General features: G+C 40.3%; 1 long non-coding RNA gene across 3 annotated transcripts in view; it reads right to left on the bottom strand.

The window, feature by feature from the left end:
- LOC122976305 overlaps window positions 1-23,427 on the bottom strand; it is a 214,338-nt gene that overhangs the window by 133,282 nt on the left and 57,629 nt on the right. For 2 of the 3 annotated variants that reach the window (XR_006400897.1, XR_006400898.1), the window contains exon 5: window positions 18,637-18,726. This is a non-coding gene — a long non-coding RNA (uncharacterized LOC122976305). Of the gene's footprint in view, window positions 1-15,375; window positions 15,602-18,636; window positions 18,727-23,427 lie in introns of those variants that run through there. The other variant, XR_006400899.1, reaches the window with a different exon arrangement.

Raw genomic sequence — 23,427 nt, 5'->3', positions numbered from 1 at the left:
CCACTGCTACCATGGCTAATGAAGCCATACCTGGAGGGCAGAGGGGTAACACCGAAACAATCTACTTTCAATCACTGCTTGAGTCAAGCCAGAATGACTGTGGAAAGGGCTTTTGGACGCTTGAAAGGAAGATTGAGGTGCCTATTAAAACAATGTGACTGTCATGTCACCTTAATCAGTGACATTATCGCCACCAGCTGTGTCCGTCACAATTTTTGTGAGTCACAACGAAGAAAACATTGGCAATGAAGATGAAGTTCATGATGCAAGACCAGACCCTGCAGACCATCTCATTGATGGTGAGAGTGGGGAAAACATTAAGAATGCATTGTCTGCTCATTTTTCAACTATGTAAGTATGAACATTGCTTTTATTACTGTGTAATCATTTATGCCACTTGCAAATCTTGTATTGCATAAGTGTATCATCATTTTGGCACTTGCAGCCTTTGCATTGCAGCATTGCTTCTTATGTTTTGAAACCATCTACAATAAATGTATCATTATTTGATCAAAGTTTATTTTTACAATAGTTGTGTTGATCTTGTTCTGTTCGTAATTACATCTCACTTCAGTACATGTTGTTTGATTGTAACACATACACTTTCTGCATAACTTGTCTTTCATTTTTAGCTCCTGGCTAACAGACTTTGCCATAAAAAATATAAGTTGATAAAGCTAAACTGTATAGAAGTTAAAATGAAAAAGTAAAAATCAGCATTACAGATTAAAATACAGCATACAAATTAAAGTGCTGGGTGCTGTTCAGTAAAATAAATTACAACTGAAAAAATACTGCTTCTTGTCGCTTGGTTCACCACTATCACTTTGATACAGGACACGTGGGGTCTGATCAAAGGGGTTTGTAGGTTGGGCCTGGGTAGTTGATAGGTTTGAAGACCGCTGTGCAGCCCAGTCACTGGGAGCTGGAGGAGGTGGAAAATAATAGGGATGCATGGGACCCCAGGATGCTGCATGGTGTGGAGCTTGGCTTTGGTGAGACATGCCTTTCATGAATGTCTGCTTAAAGTTAATTAACATGGTATTTGTGGCTGCCCATTGCTCCTGCAGCATTCTGAATCGCCTCTCCTTGGTCTCCTGCTGCATTTTCATCCACCTTTCCAGAGTGGCATACTCCCTCTCCTGTCTACTGTCTTCTGTGTGGATGAACTCTTCCTGCAACCTCTTGTACACCTGAATTCTTTCAGTATCCTCTTTCTGCTATGTCTAGGAGCTGTTTTGCCTTGCCCATTTTCCTCTTCATAGCTGCATTTCCTCCTTTAAAATGAAATGGAGTTATGTGGAATTAAATATGTATGCACAAGTGTGACAGCTAATAGCCTACTATTGCCACTAATCTACAATAGAATGCAAGCCATCATGATGAATTGGTTCATTCATTTTACAACGTTTCATTATATCTTGTACCATAGTTTATATAAGTGTAGGCTATGCTAGCGTTTCTGGTGTGATAAGCTGTACTCTGTAGAAATAATGACTGCTGAAAAACAAAAACAAATTTGCCCTTCCCATTGGTCAACACAATGCTTTTTCTAATGGAATTGCGCACCTTTGTATACTGCTGCTATAGTTTCTATATCTTCAGGTGGCATTGCTCTTTTGTCCACTCATATCCTCTTCAAAAATACTTGGAAAGTTTTATGAGTTTTTTCCAGTGGACTTTTTATAATGTTGTACCATATTTCAATTAAAAACTTGGTCTCCCCCTCTCCCTATGTACTACCACAGCTCATTTTTCCTTTTTCCGGTTCTGACAATAGCCTGTCGGAACTTCCTGTAATTGGTCTGAAAGTAAGAACCATCCAAAAAATGTTTTCATACTAAAAAAGAACTGAAACATGGTTCAATTTGATCCGTACCAAGACCACCTCTTTTCGCCGGATCAAGGTTCAGCTGTTTGGGCCGCACCACAGTCTGGGATAGGTTTCACACCTGTAATTTTGGTTTGGATCAAACTGAAAAGTCTGAAAGTCCAGACCAAACGAGGTAGGTGTGGAAGGGCACTAATAGCAATGGCCCACACCAATTCAACCACAGCAGTGTGTAGAAGCAGAGGAATAGAAATAAACTCTAAACATTCATTTTCCTTGCATGGCAAATACTTAGTCAGTAGCTAGTGTTGAAGCTATGTATGCTTTGGTTTCCAAATCTCATATTTTGAAAAATATGAGGTTTAATGCAACCTCAGATTTCATAGACTTTTCAGGCTTTGTAATTTGTAAAGAAGTTTGTAAAGATGTAATCATTCATAAACAAGGCATTATGCCTGTTCACCACCTCTCATATAATATGAATAAGCAAGCCGCAACCAGAGGTGCTTTGAGTTAAATGCCAACAATGACAATGCTAACATGCTGATGTTAGGGCGGTGACACCATGTTTACCATCTTAGTTTAACTAAAGGCTTACTAACATTTGCTAATTGGCAGAAAAGACAAAGTGCAGCTGTGGCTAATAGGGATGACAGTCTTGCAGGAATTTAGTCATAAATAAACATAAAAAGTATTGGACATGGATGTGTGTACAAAATTGCATAATAATCCACCCAGTGGTCCAATAGACATTTCACTCTGAACTAAAAATGTCAACCTGATAGAAAAGTCAATGATCATCAGAGTCATTAGGGTTCAGGGAACCATGAATGTCTGTACAAAATGCCATGAAGTACATGTTGAGATAGTTCACAGACCAAGGAAAACTTTGACCTGCTGGTGGCGCTACAAAAAAAGTCAGGGGCTTAAAAAAGTCATAAGTATTCATCCTATAGGTGCCATTGATAGCTGTACCAAATTTCATGTCAATCTGTCCATTACTTGTCAAGATACACTAAAGTCAGTAGAGCTACACTAACAACAAAGTAATATTGAGAGTGTTATTTAAATGATGACAGATCTCCACTCCAAGGTCCACTTACTTGATTGTTCTGGGTCTTTTGGCTCTATCGTGGCCTTCATCATCAGATGAAGACTGTGAGCTAAGGCTGCCCTGTTTTAACATGGTTTAATGTGGAACAATAAACACCCTGGCCCTTATAGCAATTTATAAGCTGTTTGTGCTTGCTCCAGACATCATGTGCAGTAGCTACACAGCACTCAACCATCACATCATGTTTTATACTCAGTGACCCAGGGTCAAAGCCTTTCACCATACTGTGTAGCTTAATGTGCACTGTAGGTACACTCTCAGAACAGAATACCACTTCACTCCAAACCCACAAGATGAATTCTTCTGTGCTTCTAGTGTGACAAGGTTGGAGTAGATGGATATTCTTAAGTCCAGAGTTCATGACCAACACTTTCAGGCATAATAGATAGCAATGGAAAATACAGCCAACAGTGGAGATGTGAAGAATATATATTCTATGTTTCATAATGGATCTTATAATGTCATATAAAGTCCATTAATAGCCTCTATATTCTGTCCTTCACAGCGCTGATACAAAAGGCAACATTTTTGAGCATAGATGTGTCAAGAAGTTCTCTCAGCATCATTACTATAATCACAGAGGAGCATCTTCTTGCCCAGAAACCATTCAGACAGAGCCTATGACTGACTGTAGTTTTGCTTCAGATCCAATGAGGAGGAGAAACTTCTCAGAATAGAATTTTAAACCACGGGATAAAGCAAGGTTGTTTTTGAATATTTGGGGCTTGATATCATGATATAAAGGGCATGTTAAAGTGCAGGAGAAGCAAGGAGTTTGCTCAGCTTGTGCAACCTGTCTGTGTAATACACCATTAGTGCTACAACTGACAATCATGTCAACTATTGATTAATCTGTCGATTATTCACTCATTTAATCAATTAGTCGGTTGGTCGAAAGAATTTCAGTAAAAGGTGAAAAATGTCAATCACTGTTTTCCAAAGCCCAAGTTAACGTCCTCGAATGTCTTGTTTTGTCAGTCCACAACCCCAAAATATTCAGTTTACTATCATAGGAGGCTAATGAAACCAGAAGATATTCACATTGAAGAATTTGGAATCAGAGAATTTAGTCATTTTTTCTTAAAAGATGACTCAAAATGATTAATCAATTATCAAAATAGTTTGTGATTAATTTTCTGCCAATTGACTAATCCATTTATCAATTAATTGTTCCAGCTCTATACACCACCATGAGCAATGAATTTAGTTGGATATTTGCAATCTAAAATATAAATACGTTACATGTTCAAAATCATGCTTCTTTAACTTTATACTGTAAGTTTAAATTTATAGTAACAGTCATTATTCAAGGCTTTCTGCTGACTGTTTAATTCTAACTAATCCAACAGATTATAGTAGGAAAGTAGCATAATACATTTGTGTAACAGCTACATTTGGAAAGGGTGTTGTCAGAAATTAAACTGTGCTGAAGCGTTAAGTGCACAGACTTCAATTCTTTTCAATGACAGCACAGCTATTAATTTATGCCAAATTGTCAGAGCAGAAACAGAAATTGAGAATGGGAAAAGAAGATATACCAATGCACAAACCCGAGTGCATTTATTATATTTTTTTTCCACTAGTTAAATTTCTAATCCCCCACCACCACCACCCCTCACCTCTGAATCCCTCCCAACACTCAGCCTCCACCCGCCTCCCACCACTCTCGGGAGAATGAGAAGTACTAACAAGTAAAATAAGCTCGAGAATACTTAAATGATTGGATTATGTGAGAAAAGAGTGTACCAAAGGTAAGGACAAGAAGCACCTAAGCATTATCGCTACTCCATAAATGCTGCCAGCAATCTCCTGTTATGAGTTCCTGTTATGCACAGGAGAATAATAAGGCTGTCTCTTCTCACCGCCGAGAACAATAATGAGTTTGCTGTGAAACAGTCGTCTTGGTTCAATAGCTGCACCTTTGATTCTGATGGCTCTGTCTATTTCTTCTGGTCTGAGACTTTCTTTCTTTCTTTCTCTCCTTCTGTCACTATCAGTCCCGCTCTATCTCTTTCTTGCTCTCTCTCAGCTGGTTTCAGCAGCGAGGAAACCTCCTCTCTGGGCATCAATCCCCTGCAAATACGATTAAAGCACTGAGTCATCATTTGGCCCGCAGGATGTAGTGACCAAAGTAGTGAGGCTATGTGTGTGTGTGTGTGTGTGCGTGTGTCCATGTCTGTTTGTGTATCTGTGACATGTGAGACGGTTCAAAGCTGTAGATCTCGGGGGGACTCTATACCTCTATCCAGGAACAAAATGGGCAATCCCATTCCACTCATCTCTCTTGCTCTTTGAGATTCAGCAGGGAGGGTAAGGCATGACCAATCGCACCCAGATATCCTCACCAAACCAACTTCCTCTCTTCCCATCACTCCTCCCTTCCCTCTCCCCTTCCCTCAAGGCTCGAAATGTAATTGCTGCTGCTTTTTGCAGAAGCTTGCAGCGAAGTGTGGAGACTATTTTTTGATTTTTTTTTTTTGTCTTTTTTTTTTTTGTCTTTTTGTGTAGAGCACAGGGCCACGTTATGAGATGGGTAGAGAGACAAAGTAAAGGGTAGCAGATGGAAACTGAAAGTCTAAAAGGGGCTTGATGCTTCTCAGAATGTCAAGTTGAATTTCTTGGGCCACGCAGGGAAATGAAAGGGGCTTCGGTGTGGAAATGATGGCAATTACAGCTATTCCTTCTCCCTCAAAGGAGACCTAGTGTACTTCGGAGCTACTTAATGTGGGGCTCTTTTGCTGTCTCTCAGATGTACGGAAAGAAATATCACTACAATTGACAGCGATGGGATTTTTTTCTTTTCCTTGATTACTGAGATCAGAAGAACAAGAAACAGAGAGCTCCGCTGTTGATTGCAACAGCCAGTGACAGACTTGTCACCGCGATGCTCCAATCAGAGTGCAAAACACATTATTGGTGACATATCGTTTTGTCTCAGTTTGGACTGCTGGTAAACAGTAAACAATTGAGATTGTACCATGGCTGACTGACATCCCAAGGGTAAGAGCCACATAACTTTTTGTCTGGGACTTGCACATGCACGCACACATGGATAAACCCCACCCCAAAAAAACATGCTCAAATGCAAATACAAACATGGTACAAGTCCACAACACATTTACTATATTTTCCACTGAATGATGATGGGAAGGAGGAAATATATCTGCTCCGACGGCCTAACCAGGCACATTTGAAGATGTATGTGTGCACGAGTGTGTGCACATGTGTCCTCTCTTTTACTTATGAGCCAGCACACTGTACACTTTGTCCCGTTGTGCAAACACAGTGGAACAATCGCAAGAACAAACGCTTTGAATCAAGTTCATTTGTCCAGTACAGTGTTTGCTCTCGCTCTGTTTCTGTGTGCGTAAGAAGAGAGACAGATAGCCTTCTGTGCATGAAATGTGTAGATTTTCAGCTTATGTACTGTACCTCAATACTGCTCTGCACGACCAAAACCTATTGACAAAATCGTCCGTGAATCGGTTTTGATGTGGCTGCGGCTACAGGCGGTAATGAGGAGATTGAGTTTGCTCAAACTGGAGCGACACGGCAATGAAATGTTGATCTTGTCCTGCTAAGGCCACTCCCCCTAAGAGACTGTGTAGAAGCTGCCAAAGTTTGCGTTTAAATTATTCACCAAGCAGCTCAAGCCCAGAGGAGAACATTTATTTCAGACGGTGTGGTGATGATTGATCAAATCAATCCTCATCGCTGCAAAGAAGTCAGGAAGATTTGGCCTGCTGGGCCGCCGCCTGAAATCCTGAAGCTGAACTCATCTTTTTTGTACATTTTAATTATGAATGACATTTGCTGAGCAGTGGAGCTGCTCGATAACTGCCAGGAGAAGACTGAGGTTGTTCTTAGCAACCAAATCAATCATTCAATCAATCAATCAATCATCAATGTCATTTTTTGTTGAATTGAGGAAACTATGAGTCATTTTTTTGCCTTATGTGCTTTAAATATTTATCCAAGAAGCTTTCATTTTGAATAAGATTGGATTTGCCCACTGACCAAATCTTTAGTCTGCACACAAACACAGTCTGAAGCAGCTCCCTTCCTAATAATCCAAGCTGCAAACCTGCATATAAACACAGTTGGCACCACTCCTGGGTCGTCCTCCTAGCCAGAAGCTTGAGGACACAGGGCCAGCCGGTGACGATTAGGCAAAGTGACACGTTATATAAATATATATTTATAGAAGTTGGGCAAAAGTAGAGCTTATCAATAATGCATATATAATTCATTAGGGCAATCAACTTCTTCTCCCCTCCACCATGAGCCAAAGCTGCACAGAACAGATAGCATCTCCGTTGGCTGGTGTTGGTTTAATTGATGGGTGATGTGACCACTGTGACTGAGAGAGGAAGGAAGCAGGAAGCAGAGGGGAGGATGGATTGGAAAGTGGAGATGAAGATAAGGGGAAGGGTGTTAGTGCAGGTCTGCTGACTCACACTCACTTGCATGGATTTTACAACTATACTGTATTGAAATCTGTAAAGCTAACATCACAACTGCTGCTGATGCATTTAAAATTTGTGTCGACTTGGGAAGTTTAGAGGACAACAATTATTCTGAGTCAGTTTATAAAGATAAGGACAATCTTACCCAGAACTTGAACTGTTAAATAACTATTTTTTTCACCTGAAAAGCTTATTTGTATCGGTTTAAGATACAAATAAGTTAAAACAGTACTCCAGCTATTTAGTATGGCACATCCATAAAGTTGAGGAACTTCCATGTGGCAGAAAACAATGGTCAAATTGAAGTGGTGAAGGCCAAGATACCCTGACCTTTACTTCCTTAGTAAGGGTCAAGCTTGAAAATGCTGGATACTACATCTCCCATAATTTCGCTTGTCGGTATGTTTTTGTTATGCCCTCTCTGACCTGTACATACCCATCTCTCAAACGCCATGCTCCCAGTTTGTAACACAAGAATGTGAAGTCTCCAAGGCAAAGAGTAGGTTGCTCAAGTGATGTCACATGAGTCATTTTCTCAGACCTGACAAAGAGTCAGAGCCACAAAAGATGAGTAAATTATACAACTTTCAAGAATGAACTTCTACACTCAGTTTTAGGGCTGCGACAGCAATATGTTGATTATTCTATCAATTCATCTATTAAGCATTTAACCTATAAAAATACAAAAAATGCCCATCACCGTTTTATCTGACCAACAGTCTAAAACTTAAAGGAGACGTGTCATGCACATTTCCAGGTCTATATCTTATTCTGGGGCTCCACTGGAATATAGAGCGTTTTCACTGTATGATTTACAATTAAAAAGCTCCTTATTTATCTTATATTGGGTCTTTATGCAGCCCATCAGTTTAGCCTCTGTCTGAAACAGGCTGTTTTAGCTCCTGTCTCATTACAGCCCCCCTCCTAAAGAGCCCACTACTGATTGGCCAGCTTGCCTGTCAGAGGCATCATAAACAAACAATAGTAGTAGGATTCATTTCTTCTTTACTCAAAATGGAAACTTCTCAAATACATCTTTCGAGCCTGAATTTCAATTCGAAATATGTGAGTGGACAAGGTGAATACCCCATGGAACAACCTTAGCAACAGAGGCAGAAGCCCTGGCTTTTTACTTCTAGGGAGCATTTTTACATACATTCACCTCAAATTTTGGAACTTTGCATCAACATTGCATCACCTTTATATGCACAGCCAAAGTCACTAAATTCAAGAGAACAGACTGACAGCTAGCGACAGGGAATCCAACCAATCTCTGTCTGTAATATATTCAGTCTGGTCTGTTTTTAATTGTTTGCTTTTATTTTCATACACCATGGAGCTCCTTCAGACAGTCTGCCTCTGAGCATGATGTTCAAATTGCCACTGTGGGAAGTCAGTGCTACCACCACTGCCCATCAAAAGAGAGGGCTATTAAATCTGTATGTTGGTTGGATTATTTATTACTATTTATTTTATTATTAGATTCTTGTCATATCTTAGTAAAACCTACACTTGAGAAAACCACCTTTTCAGTGAAGCCCTGCTTTATTTTGATGAGGACAGAGTTTATTGCTTGAAGATTGCAGCAGATCCCCCCAAAGGGCCTAATTATGGCTATCAAAGCAAATCTAATGGGCAAGGTATCAAACTGCAAATGCTCAATCAAAGACATATGCTTACTGTGAAGGTCAAAATGTCTGATGTCACATAAGATCTCATGGCTTATGTGTGCAAGAACATATACTGCATGACACAGAACACACGATCATGTGACACCGTTGCGTGTGAAGAGGATTTTTTTTTATTTAAATAACCCTGTTATTTTTCTGATTGCATGATTCACATTCATGCACACACACACACGCGCGCAAACACCACCACATCCCAATCCACCCACCCACAGCTGTCTCCACCCCACTGCATCTAGAGTAGGACAATTAGTAATCCATCACCGCTGTTTACAGTCTGGGTGGTAGTGCTGTGGAAGGAGAGATGAACGGAGGCAGAGGAAGATAGAGAGAATGTGTTAAAGGGGTGAGAAAAAAAAGGGGGAGGTTAAAAAAGCAATGTGAGGGGACAGAAAATTAGACGTAAACAAGGTTAAGAGTACGGCGGGGACAAACAAGTGTTTTTATACTGGCTAGCAACTTCTTCACTGTGTGTGTGTGTGTGTGTGTGTGTGTGTGTGTCCTGTTTGCTTGTTTTGAATCATTGCAGTACATGGGCACAGTACACAGGGAAGATTACCAGTCAGTGCTACTTTAGTATGCCAAATCAGGGATCTGTGCAGGCGTGCATGCATATTAATGTGTGTAGGTGTGCATGTTGGCGTGTGTGATGTATGTGTGTGTGTGTGTGTGTGTGTGTGTGTGTCTAGGACAGAAAGAAGTGTAAGATGCAAGATTCAGGAGGTAGTGTGGCAGTGGAGAAGGAAGGGACAATGAGAAATAAAGGAAAAAAGGGAAGGAGGGATGAAGGGATGGATGGAAAAAAAGCAGGCCACTAGATGGCACTGTTGTGTGGTGAATTTAATGGCTCCATCCCCTCTTTCTCTCCTCCCTTTTCTAGGTCTCTGTTTCTATCTTGTGTTGTCTCTTCCTCTCCCCCCCCCCCTCCAGTTCCCTCTCTCCATCTTTTTACCTCCCTCCCCTCCCCTTCTCTGCTCTCTCTTTCTCCCCCCTCCCCTCTTTCTGTGCACAGCATGTATGATGGAGCCAGTTATACAGCTGGGAATTGAACACACAGAACTGTAGTGTTCCCTGAATCGAAGCTAGGTGCTTGAGAAACTCAGAAAGCTTATCCAAGGACAGTGTCTGTTTGTTTAATTGACTGCCACCCTCACACCCACACACACTTACACACACAGACACACACATATATACTCGGGTGCACCTATTCAAGCCCCCAAATTTGTACGCACATAAACAAGAATCAGACACACGGAAAACCCCGCACTCATCTGTATGAAAGATTGTAGCCGGCCTGTATTTTCTTGGCAGCAGAAGGGTGAAAGACCGAGGATCACGAGTGCATAAATAATACTTACTAATCAGAGAGGAGGTGCAATTTTCGCCACGGTGAGATGAGTGAAAATGGACGCATGAGTGTGGGCGAGCTGTCTGCATAGTGGAGGTCAAGCGTAGGTGAGTGATCAGTGCACAGGGTGCGCATAAAGGGCGATGGATCACTGGTGCCGGGATGAACTGTTTTCTCGAGGTGTCGTGAACAAATTCCTCTTCACTTCATGAACTCCCGATGATAATCAGCCCCCCGCTCACCTTTTGATCTGATTTTGAGGCCAAGCCTTTATATAGCACAAGAGGCAGCAGGCATCAATTAATGTGTAATGGTCAGTGACACTGTTGTTTGGTTTATTGGTAGTAGGGAAGTAGCGGTTATTACAAACATAAACTGTTAAAGAGGAGAGGTTGGCAGAGTTACAGAGAGGAGTGCTGATAGAGAACAAAGGAATACAATGCATCTGAAGTTAATATTCAACTTATAATCGACTGGTTAACATTTGAATTTCATTAGTAATAAGAAATTGAGACATTAATACTGAGTGACATTTAGACATTGACTGAATTGTAAAACCGAGCTGACAGACAGTTGATTTGAGGTATTTAGGCGGTAATCATTAATTACTCGCAGGCACTTAATTTTCTCGAAGGAAAATCACGACCGCGCTTCTTACTGATAAATAATTTTAGCATTAAAACATGACGTGACATTAATGAGAATGCTGTTATCATCGACAAAAATAAATCCTTTTCTGAGACAGACTAAGTCTAAGTAAGTCTAAGTAAACTAAAACAACAACAACAAATCCCCCTTTATGGAAATATAACAATAAGGAAATTAATTATTAGGACAAGTTGACATGTTACATTTCATACATTACATACTTTTTTTGTTTGTTTTTGCAAAGGTGAGTGAAATCAGTTAAATTCCACTTAAAATTTTGATGATCGGTTGTTGAAACATGAATAAAATATTAATGTTGCATTAATTTTTATATTATACCATTAACATGAACTTAAGTATGACAATGTATCCTAATGACTTTATTAATCCCATGACTTTTCCTTTAGTGCCACACACATTTATAGTTGTGAGTGAATTGTCTTGGCAATTATTGGATGGATCACCATGAAATTTGGTACAGAAATCCATGTTGTCCTCAGGATTAATTGTAATAACTTTGGTGAATCCCACTTGTCATCTGGCGCCATAATCAGGTCAAAAGTTTGACTTGTCCAATACTTTGGTCTGTGACAAAATACCCGCAAAGCTAATGGCATTCCCATCAGCCTAAGCAGTACTTCGTGTTTAATGCTAATTAGCAAGTTTTAGCATGCTGAACATGGTCAATCGGCTGCATTCACACAGTTACAAAGGAGTAGGTAGTCTCTTGCTTAATATGAGTGGTTAAAAAGCTTTAATATAATCTGCTACTGTCCAACAGATGCACATTAAGTTAAAGTACCCTGTGATCCAGAGAGCTTCTCTTTTTTTTCTTTTATGTAAAGTGAAAGTGGTCTTCAGTGGGCAGCCAACAGTACTGACATTCTAATTATTTTTCATGCCCAAGGTCATCATTGAGGGTTCGAGTCATGACCAGACCTCAGATAGAATGGCTCCCATTCTTAATGTCTCAGAAGAGCATTTTAACCCTTATTTAAATAGGCAGTGGGTACTGCATGGTAATACTAATTACTTATGCTGGGAATTAGCATCATAAATATTTATACTGCCTTAAAAAGTAAGCAAGTAGTGTGAGTATAGCTGGGCTGACCTTACTTCATCCCTTATCCAGCGAGCAATATGATTGTTTTTCCTGTTGTATGAAACCATACATTATACCATATTGATTCTATAGATGTTTCTTTCCCCTTCTCTTCCTGAGAGAGAGGCTTTACAGGACTTCAGCCTCCCATTCCAAGGAAACCCCTCCAGATTGCATCCATTTACAGCCACATTCATTTCTAGCCCGGGATCTTCCAAGGGACTCTATCATTTTGATAGAGGATAAGGGCTGCACGGAAACCCTCGACGACAAAGCAGAGTAGTCCTTTGGCAAACTGTATGTCTAGACATCTAATTCAAATATGACCGTGTGAATGATGGCTTTGCCCGTAGATGAGATTGAGTGCAGGGGGAGGTTTTTTTTTTTTTTTTCCTCTTCTTCTTCCTGCACTCTAGAGAACTAAAATTGAGGAATAAGCTCTGTGACAGATTCAGATAGCAGGGAGAGATACTGTCAGCACCTCACCCCGGGCAGGAATCCATAGCTCAATATGTTTTTTTTCCTGTTGATTTCAGATTTTTTTTTTTCTTTCCGAGAGTATAATTATCATTGAATTGGCAGTTGTCCTCATGCCTTTTCAGCGTCTCTGTTTTGCTAACTCTGTTTCCCTCTCGCTTGCTCTCTGCATCCCCCCACACCCCCCCTTTTCTCCACAGTGCCAAGTAAATTATCAGATTGTTTACGAACTGTAACAGAAGCCTATTTTCAATCCACCCGCAGCTCTGAACCACATTGCCATTATGGAAGGATCTGATAAAGTAGTTCAGCTGAATCATGAATGTTTGAATAAAAACGACCAACCCATTTTCACTTCCTATCTGTGCACGGTGTTCAGCTGCGAATGAGACTTAAGTTCAAGTCAGTCTGATCTCTAAAACCTGCCACAAAATTGCATATTTTACTTGACTGGAGTGATTTTGGCCCTAGGGGCAAAACCTGTGCTGAAAACTTGTGCTGCATATGAAAACAGTATCTGCTGTGAGGTTTTGAGTGCTTACAAGGTACTGGGACAACAGGGAAATTATTAATGTACAAATTGCAATTTCAGCTCCTGTTTCATAATATGTATAATTTAATAGAAGTCAGTGTCACAACATTTAACGTTTTACACAATCTCATGGCATGGAAATATATAATGTACTGCTGAAAGTCAAAAGACAGACTAGGCTTTTGAGGTGTGGAGACCTGAAGTGTGTTGAAACCTACAAAGATGAGATGACTTAGGGCTTTTTGGTCCAGTTGAATTGGACAATGGTTCGTTTCACAGCAATCATACTGTGGTACGGACAAAAACAACTGTACCAGACAAATTCTGGAGTGATTCGTTTGTGGTGGGAACGTGATCTGACCACCATCCAATCTGAACACTAGTCATACTCTACAAGCTCTTGTAGCCAGGTGTGCTTTGCATACTGGGATGAGCGAAATCAACTGCAGATGAGCGAAATCAGCAGTTGCTACAGCGGTTAGATGCAGAATGAATCAAGGTCTGATCTGGACTAGCGCAACAAAGTACATTGCATTTTTGATATTTGGCAGATAGGACCTTCTTTCTGTTTACGTTTTTGCTCCAATGAGAGGAGTGAACGTTCTCACATGGCTTTTAGTGATGCATTTTGAATCACTTGGATTTTTCCATTTTCGAAAAGAAACCGAATTAAGGGGAAAACGCACCAGGTTTACAAACTAATCCAGTGATTTGGACCAGAGCAAAGAAACTATAGATTTGAAAAGGCTCTCATATCCACCAATATATACAAGGTTGTTTGTGGAGCTGTGACAGACAAAAACAGTCATATATTCAATAACTGGACATTTATGCTGCAGTTTATATAGAAAAGATAAAGGCTTAATGATGTATTGTACCTTACTCACTTTATCCATTTTTTTCCACAGTTTTTGGCTAATTTGTGTATTTATGTATAAATTATACCTTTGATGTAGACAGTCCCAACTCCAAATGATCTTAATGGGAATTGTGATCAGGAAGAAAGATTTCAAAACATTTGATATTACAAACCGTATGTTGAATATTGCTTTTCCTGACTGTCAATAGTTAATGCACGACTCAGACTTTGCACAACTTCATCAGATCACTTTGTGTGTATGTCTCTTAACATTTATTTATTTATTTTTCTGAATTATCGTATATTCTATCATTGGATATTAAAGCTGGAAGGAAAAAGTGAAGAATATTTATGGGGGGCTTTTTAGCTGAATGGACATAGAAACCTCCCTGAGTATCTGTGTTTATTTCCCTGCGGTTGCATAGTGCTGGCCACACAACTGGCTAGCAAACATTTTACCCAGCCCCTAAATGCACCTCAGAGTGTTGTTTTGTTTTTATTTTTTTTACTGAGGTACTTGCTCCATACCTTTCTCAGTGCTCTCCTGCCGGTAAAAGATGCCTTGTGGACACACTGCTTAAAGGACCAGTGTGTAAGATTGAGTGGCATCTAGCAGTGAGGTTGCGGATTGCGGATACCCCTCCCCCTCACCCCTAACTTCCAAGCGCCAAGTGTAAAGGACAACGTACAGTGGCCTCATAACTCATGAAAAACATGAAAGGCCCTCTCTAGAGATAGTGTTTGGTTTGTCTGTTCTGGGCTACTATGGCGGTGCAACATGGCGGCCTCCGTGGAAGGGGACCCGCTCCCAATGTAGATATAAAGCACTCATTCTAAGGGAACAAACACACGATTCTTATTTTCATGGGATTCTGTACTAATTAAAACATACTTATGAATATTATATTCCATTTTGGCCAAGTCTGTTCTGCTATATGCCACTAAATCTTACACACTGCACCTTTAAGAAAAAGAATGAATAGTAGAGCAAAATGTACAATAACAAGGCCTATTTACCTAACACCTTTACATCAGCACTGTTATTCTTTCATTTTGTTTCCTTTTGTTTTTTTTCCTTTCTTGCACTAGTACTGAAGAAGGGGTGTAAAAATGACAAGGTCATTTGGTTCTGATTTCATCACAACTCATGAAGTCTTAAATGCAGGAATGCACAGTTGGCAAACTGCTGGCTCAAGGCGAAAAGTTACATATGATGCAAACATGGGTATTTAATAATATAGAAATTTATTGTATGTAACCTTAAAAAGAAGAAATGCGGTCACAACTTTTTATTTAATTCCAACCTCCTAATATGTGTTGTCATATTTGCAGTTCTTTCCACAAGTACCAGGTCAAAAATAACACTGGATGTTTGGATAGACTGCAGGATATTTACACTTTAAAACATTTACAGCTTGTGCTTCTCATGGTAAAAATGGTAAAATCCCTTTTATGGTAAAAAAAGATGCAGCGTGAGATTTGAGATGCAGCTGGTGAGGTGAGACTTCCTGGAACAGCTGGGAAAGACAAGCTGAGCTGACAAAAACAAAACAAACAAACAAACAAACAAACAAAAAAGATTTACCACAGCGTTGTTGATAGGTATGCGTCCTGCATCTCTGACACATTCAAATCTGAAAGGATGCAGTAAACTCACTATCGATGTGTCCAGGGGATGCAAACTATTTTTTCCCTGATAATACTAAAATTGTGAACAAATCTGTGTTGAAATCATAGAAATAAACAAAAGAAACCTCGGTGACTGCACGTTTTGTGTAGTACAAACACTTCTTATTAAACCTCCTTGACAAGACGCACACACACACAAAGGTTACTAAGCTACATGTCTCCCACCTACTGACTAAATAAAAACAACCTAAAATGACAGAAATCAACTTTAGGAAAAAGTTATTTGACATGAACTTTGATTTTTAGTTTGGATCATGTCCCATCCACTAACATGGAGGGGGCGGGACTTATGACCTATACTGCAGCCAGCCACCAGGGGGTGATTGAGATGTTTTGGCTTCACTTTTGGGAAGCTGTCATGATGTCCATCTCTATATACAGTCAGTGCTTCCACCTGCTGCAGCTTCAGTCTGAACAACCAGAGCACCATGTTGGTCTGCTGTGGTGTCCAATCAAAAACGATTATTCAATATTCCATTCATCAAGGTTGCAGGGAAATATGAATTATTGCTTCCTCCTGGCAGCTCCTCCAGTCTTTCGAGGTAGAGGTAGCTTCTTCAACTCATCACTCAGTGAGAAAAATGCCTCATAAACTGGGAATTAATGTGTGGTAGTATTGTTAAGTTAGCTGAGAAAGTTAAAGCTACATCGGTATGATGAAACAATACATGGGTTTATTAAAGTGACCATTAAAATGTTTTATCAGGATCTATTTTATGTATTATACTTACTACAGTTAAAAGTTTTTTGCTCCTTGAAGGCAGTTTTTATCTCATCTGTCTTCCTCACTTTGTGAGAATCCTTTGTGGTGTGACTGATTTACCTCTAGTCTCTAATCTTTTCAGATTAATTTAAATAAAAAAGGTTGATGATTGATCATCTAATCATTTGTATGATGTATTACTTATGGTCACTTTGAATGATTTTAACTGATAATGTAGAAAAACAGAGTTTAAATTTGGTACGGTCCACATGAATTTCGGGATGACTTTGATTGTATTTCAGGACGGTTCCAGGAGGATGGTGAAAAAAGTTAAGAGCCCTGGGACCCACTCATTTGACCACCTGAACCTACACTGAAAACCTGTGAACATCACTGTTACCATCAGCTCATGGGCACTACTGTGCTGGCACGTGCTTATTATTCATTGATTATTCCATATTCCTAGCATGAATCATGTCTATGTTGGGAATAGCTGCTTAGTGAACCTTTTTGGATAGCTGTCTCCTCGAATATAGCTCCCTTTATTCATTCATTTGTTCCCCTCCTCCCGTCCTTGCTCCTTTCCCCTCTGTGTCTCCTCCCCAACAGGCTAAATACTCCTCTCTTCACAGAGTTGTAAGTAGCCTGCCTGGTCACCCAGGGTCAGTCCGGTTTGTTGATTTAATCCTTGTCTGATGTTGTCTCAGCTCGTAGCTGGGCTCAAATGACTGCAGCGCCGGCCGGGCCTCTCCCGTTCAGCTGTCTGATAACACCTCTCCTCAGAGCCCACCACTCCGATCTGATCTGAAAGCTGATGAGAAGCAGCCACAGCAAGGTACCGGTGTTTACCGGAGAAGGTTTAAGATCTGGCATCCAGCTGGGTGGAGTGGGAGGGAGTGAAGTGGAGCAAGGTTCACAGCAGAAAAGAGTACAGTTGAATTGTTCAGGCAAGTCTCCAACATATCTCACCCAACTGCCTGAAATACTAAAACAGCTTCCAGAAAAACAACAACAACAAAAAAAAAAAGCAAAAAATCTGAAGAGAATTCAGCTTTGCACAGCACATCCTATATATTTCCATACATTGCGTTCGCTAACGCTGCCTGAAGCAGTGGTAATATACAGTATATCACCACTTATACACTCTGTGTATGGGATGTATAATTTGCTAATGCAGTTAAGTAATTTCATTGGCTTACGCAAGCTGTTCCAGCACGCAATAGCATGATCAGAGCCTTTCAGATAACAACCCTATCTCCCATTATAGATGCATGTTAGCATCATGTGTGACTTCTGAAAGTGGAATCATATCATGTAAGTGTATTTATGACTGCGTTTGACTCTGAATCTTAAAACTAGAGAAAAGAAAAAAGGAAATGCTGCTTCTCTCAGCCACAGCTGATCAATAAGTCATGGCAGTCACATTTTCTCGCTTTGACAGAATTATTAAACTGAATATTTGACTCCGCGCACATATACAGAGCTATTCACAACTGGGAGCTGCCCAGTACAACTGAAGTTTGCTGCCGCTGGCCACTGAGCAGCTCCACCGGAGAAGAGGATTAAATGCCTTCCTCTTTGGCATCTCAGTGGCAGTTGTTAAGGGAGGACAGAGCATTAATCATTCATTCCTACCATCCAGACTTTTGCCAGCCTGTCTGTGGATCTGAACTGGCAACTGTTTGGTCACAGATGCACTCCGGTCACTTTTTCCTCAGGATTGTCACTGCATGAGTAAAAGCTCAAGTTCAAAACTGTCCTGTTTAAGCATGCTCACGCTTATATGTGTGTGTGTGAGAAAGCGAGTGAGTAAGTGAGTGCGTGCATCCCTTCATTTTGGTAATGGAAATGCTGGGAAGGCTTTAGTAGTTGCCACTGGTAATGGAATGAGAACATATGTATAATTTAAGGCTCTGCTACAGGGTCCCAGTGGAGCCAAGGCACACACACACACACACAAGCAAACACACATATCCACAAGAAGCTTAATCACCGGCAGTGTTTCTTCATCTGAGTAAGTGAAAGTGGCACTAATACAGCACTGTAGTTTCAGCTCTCTTAAAGTCCCACCAAATATCCCTCTCTGCTTATTATTCCGCCAGTTGGCCTAGATGAGTCAGGACTACACAGCGATAATGTGAAGCGAAAAAGACACGGTGAAAGTGCAAGTTCTACTTACTTTATGGGAGAGCGGGGAGAGTTACAGCGAAGGGAAGGTTCGGGGGTTTTACAGTCGTCGTCTGTCCTATTGATCAGTGAGCGAGTCCTCCTGTTTTAGAAAAAAAAAAAAAAACATATATGTTTTCATGCTGGGAAATTGGCACCGGCCTTTCTTTAGCATTTATTAGAAGGGCCAGCATGAGTGTATGTGAAACAGCAAGGTTTCATCAAGACCTTTATCCCCAAAATGTCAGTGATGCCTCCTGGCTTCAAGCTGTAATGCTGTGAACCCTCCCTCCCCTGGTGCTGCTTCTAAACATCTTATTTTCTTCATTTTTTTGGAAATAAGAATCAACAACGCCATCAATGTCACAATGAAATATATATTTCTTTATACTGTATATACCAAAATAGATCACATAATAGTACATCACTTTGCAATGCTGAAAAAGAACACAAGTATTTGTTTGTGGGATTGAATGCTTAATTTTTCTCAAATAAAAACTGCAATTTCAATTGGGCTATAACTCACATTATCGACAATGTCTCGAGGCTGCACTAATCAATGTTTTTATAACATTGGCTCTAATTAATATGTGCAACACAAAAAAGGTGTTGCTCTCAGTGGCGAACCCAACAAACATACAGAGAATCATCTCCCGAGTCTGCAGCTGCCTTCGGCTCTACAGAGCATTTTAGCATATTTTAGCTGTTTTTTTCAGCAAATAAAGCTCTGATAAGCCTACTGTACACTACCTGCCCAGCACCACACAGCAGGCATGAAAACAACTAGCATGTGAACATATTGTGCAATTAAGAAATTATAGGAGGATATATTTCCTTCAGGAGTTGGTGGAGACCTAAAACAGAGCCAAAAGTAGAATGAATATCGGACTTATATTCACCAGGAGGTCAGACGTGTGACCAAAATGAGCGCTAATATGGCTCTGTGTTTGCTGGATATATAAAAAACACATTAGCCATGACAACTTCATACAGTGACAGTATGACAATGTTGTCTTTACAGCTTTAAAAATCCTCAAATTGTTCAGCCTTGTATGTATAAATAGCATGAATGCATATAAAATTAAACCCCCTTTGCGAACACAAGAAGAACATTTGCAGCCTAAACCGGAGCGTTTAGATGATTTTGTGTTATAAATAGAGAAAAATAAAAACATCAGAGAGGATACATGTCAGTATGTTGCCAGCATCATTTGTGCACACAAAGCTCTCCACATTGTTGCTCTTTTTGCCCTTTAATTGGTATTTGCTAAACGACATTTCAAAACACATTTGACTGTCATATCATTAACATCCACTCAGTTTCCCTCTGTTTGTGTAAGCAATTTGCATTTGATTTGTACCATCAAGCTATAATTTACGTGGGCCACATCCTGTTTGTGTGCGTGTGTGTGTGTGTGTGAGAGAGAGAGAGAGAGAGAGCTTGTTGCATTATGACGCAGAGTCAGGACATAATGACTGCGTGGCATTGTGGAAGATGGTCTTCTGTTTTGCATCCCCCCCCCATCAAAACAACTCCATTGTGTCTTGTTTCTAAGCTGGAAAGTGCCCTGCTTGACAGGCAATTCAGATTCCCTACAGCATGCCACAAAGGGCCGCGTCATACGGCGACAATCCGCTCTCCTTTTTCTTCTTTCCTTTCTTTCTTTTTTTTTTTTTGTTTTTTTTTGTTTTTTTGTTTTACAATGGAGTGTGAGAATGCAATCATCACGGCCGTTTCAGACTGAGGAAGACAATTTGGAAGGGGGAGAGAAGAGGCACTGTCCCTGGCATGTTTATAGAGAGCTCTGCCAGACGACGACGGGGAAATGAAGGAGGGAGAGGCAGTGTGTGGAGTGAGGGGATAAAGAGAAACAGGGAGATGGGAGAGGGACAGAGATAAAGAGGAAGTAGAGCAAAAAAGATAGATGGAAGATTGCACGAGCAAGCGAGAGATGGATGAAGTGAGGGATGACTGGAAAAGAGACACTGAAGAGGTGGGGGGGGGGGAGTATCTCCTCCACTGCCGTGGCAACCCCAACGATGTCATTTCCTTCTGGCTCGTGCTACTGGTGCTAACAGACCTCCCACCCTCTCTTGTGAGGCCCTGCACACACCCACACACACGCACTCCAGCCAACCTCACTGAAACACACATCCCCTTCTCATTCTATTAATCTCCCCTCTCTCTCCTCCGCGTTAGCATGGAGTCCCCCTCGAGACTGATTAAGGTGGTCTGTGCATGCATACGTGTCCGCACGAGAATGTGTGTTTTTCTATCTATAGTTTTCTATTTCTCCTGTTTGTCCCCCCCCCCCCCCCCTGCTCATGGCAGACACTTGCTGTAATAAAGTAAATGAGGTTGGGAAATGGCAAGACTCAAGGTGATATTTCAGCAAGCCACTCCCCAGCAACAACACTGTGGGGGAGGGAGGCAGCTGAGCATCTGAATGAGATGTCTGTATGTATGTGTGTGTGTGTGTGTGTGTGTGTGTGTGTGTGTGTGTGTGTGTGTGTATTATGAGCACTGGAATGGAGTGTAGTATTTGCAGAAGCTTGTTTTATGTGAGTGTGCGTGCAGAGTTGGCACAGCCATGCCTGAATGCTGGGGTACACCTTATTGCAGAGTAGGGGATTGCATTGTTTTGTTTTTGTTTGTTTTGTTGGTGTTGTTGTTGTTGTTTGGGGGGGAGGGGGTGGGGGGTATTATAGACAGTAAGGTCTTATTGTAGACAATAAGGCATAATCAGCCCCTATAGAGGCAGCCCCGAAAATCCAACCCAATTCACAAGAGAAAAACTAGAAGAGTGCTCTCATTAGACTGCAGATGTTTACCTGGTGTGTACAGTCAAGATGGCGATGAAGATAACAAAAATGGGGATTTATTCATGTCATATTGTGCTTAACTTTAGTGGATCATAATATATTGGGTATGGAATTAAGCTGAAGATGCTCCCGTTCAAGATGAGATCAAACTTTTGCAACAGACTAGGTAAGCCTTGTTTTTAGCCTAGCCGACTGCTCTATTGTTATGTCATAACGTATATCATTAAAGACAAAAGTCTAAGCTTTAGGCTTGTAAGGAATCTTATCAATATTTATTTGAATTCACAACACAACCTGCTCCCAAGGTACTGATTGATCTAACGTGGCAACAAAGCATGATTGGTTGTCCCTAGAGGAAACAAGACTCCAAACTGAAGCAGTTGTTGATCACTTGTGGCTCCTACTGGCTGGTTAAGAGGAGCGAGGAGTCAATGGTGGTATAAAACAGCAGTCAATGGCGTTATAAAATAGTTTTTTCAAAAATTGTGAATCACTGCAACAACGAGAGGTCCTTGAGCATACGGTCATGAATGTGAACAAAAAAATATTAGGCTGATGGGTCCAGTAGTATGTGAGATTAGCTGTGGACACACACACACACACATACACATGCACACACACACACACACACACACACATACACATGCACACACGTGACCAAACACATGATCCCTTCCAGGCTTAAGCCTTTCTTCTGAACATGTTCTTTCATATACATCTTTGGATACATTATTGGATTCAATTATAGCTTTTGGTATTTTAGTCCATGTATCACCAAAAGTAAAAGGATCACTCAGTAGACTCATTTTCCTAAGTGCTACTTAACAGCTTTTTCTTCTATAAAAGCCATTTGACAATAAGAAATTGTTTTGAAATTGCTCCAATCATAACTTTATATCAATTGTATCCCTTTTCATCTCCTTTCTAATGTATTAACTCCAAATGTATTTACCCTGAAATCACTTCATATATACTATAGTGTATTCTAGGTTAATCTTCATCACTTGGTAAATTTTGGCCAAATTTCCCATCCTGATGTGATCCACTCTATTAGCTTTCAGTATGTAATTGTAGATTAGTTGTACATCAGCAGTTACATTGAGGTTGATTATGTAATATGTATATCCAGGTTTGCATGATTTACAATATGTATTTCAAATGAGAAATGTTACACTTTGTGGAATTATTGAACGGATAAAGCTGGCTTTCTGATTGCCGATTATCCCATGAAAAGAACAAAGCAAGAACAAAGCGTTACACAATGTCTACACAGGCGGTGCAGTGAAAGCAGCATGTTAGCAGAGCAGCAGCAGTGGTCTACACAGGATGCATTCAGGTGCAGTACTGCTGTGTAGGTCAACTCCGTTTTAGCAGCACTCAGAGCTCTTTTAAAGGCATATAAATGGAAGAAAAAAAGCCTTAAAATGTAAAAAATACACTTTGAATCACCATTAAGCTCAGCCTGGGTAGTAAACTGTACTGATTAAAAGACAAGTGTACCTGTTCTGACTGGAAAACGCCACTTTTGTAGAAAAGTTTCTCTCAATACTTCATAGCTTCCCCAGCCTGTCGCAGTTCTTAAGATGTAAATCTTTCAAAAGAGGGTCACAACTATATAGTTTCACATTTTAAAACAGACTCACAAGTCATCTCCTTGAACAGCTGGGCAGCGTAATTTTTAGCAAATGTTACTCAAAAAAGTAGTTAACAGTGCATTTGTTGGGTACTGCTGGGGGCAGATTCATACATGTTTTAGTGCTCTATATACAGCAGCAGGATGGTGTATATGGTATTAAACCCAATAAACTACAGTGTCTGTGTTCATTATAATTAAGGAGATCTATGGCACAGAGAAATAAAATATGTTAGTTTTTTTTATATACTTACAATCAGTAGTCTTTATGGTATTTGTTGAAAAATATAGAATATTAGCAGATTTCTGTTTTATATTTTGAATACAATTATATTATTATAGATTTAA

The sequence above is a fragment of the Thunnus albacares genome, chromosome 24 (assembly GCF_914725855.1).
Source record: "Thunnus albacares chromosome 24, fThuAlb1.1, whole genome shotgun sequence".
Taxonomy (NCBI): Eukaryota; Metazoa; Chordata; class Actinopteri; order Scombriformes; family Scombridae; genus Thunnus; species Thunnus albacares.
The sequence above is the reverse complement of the archived record's forward strand: the minus strand, read 5'-3'. Positions and strand labels throughout refer to the sequence as shown.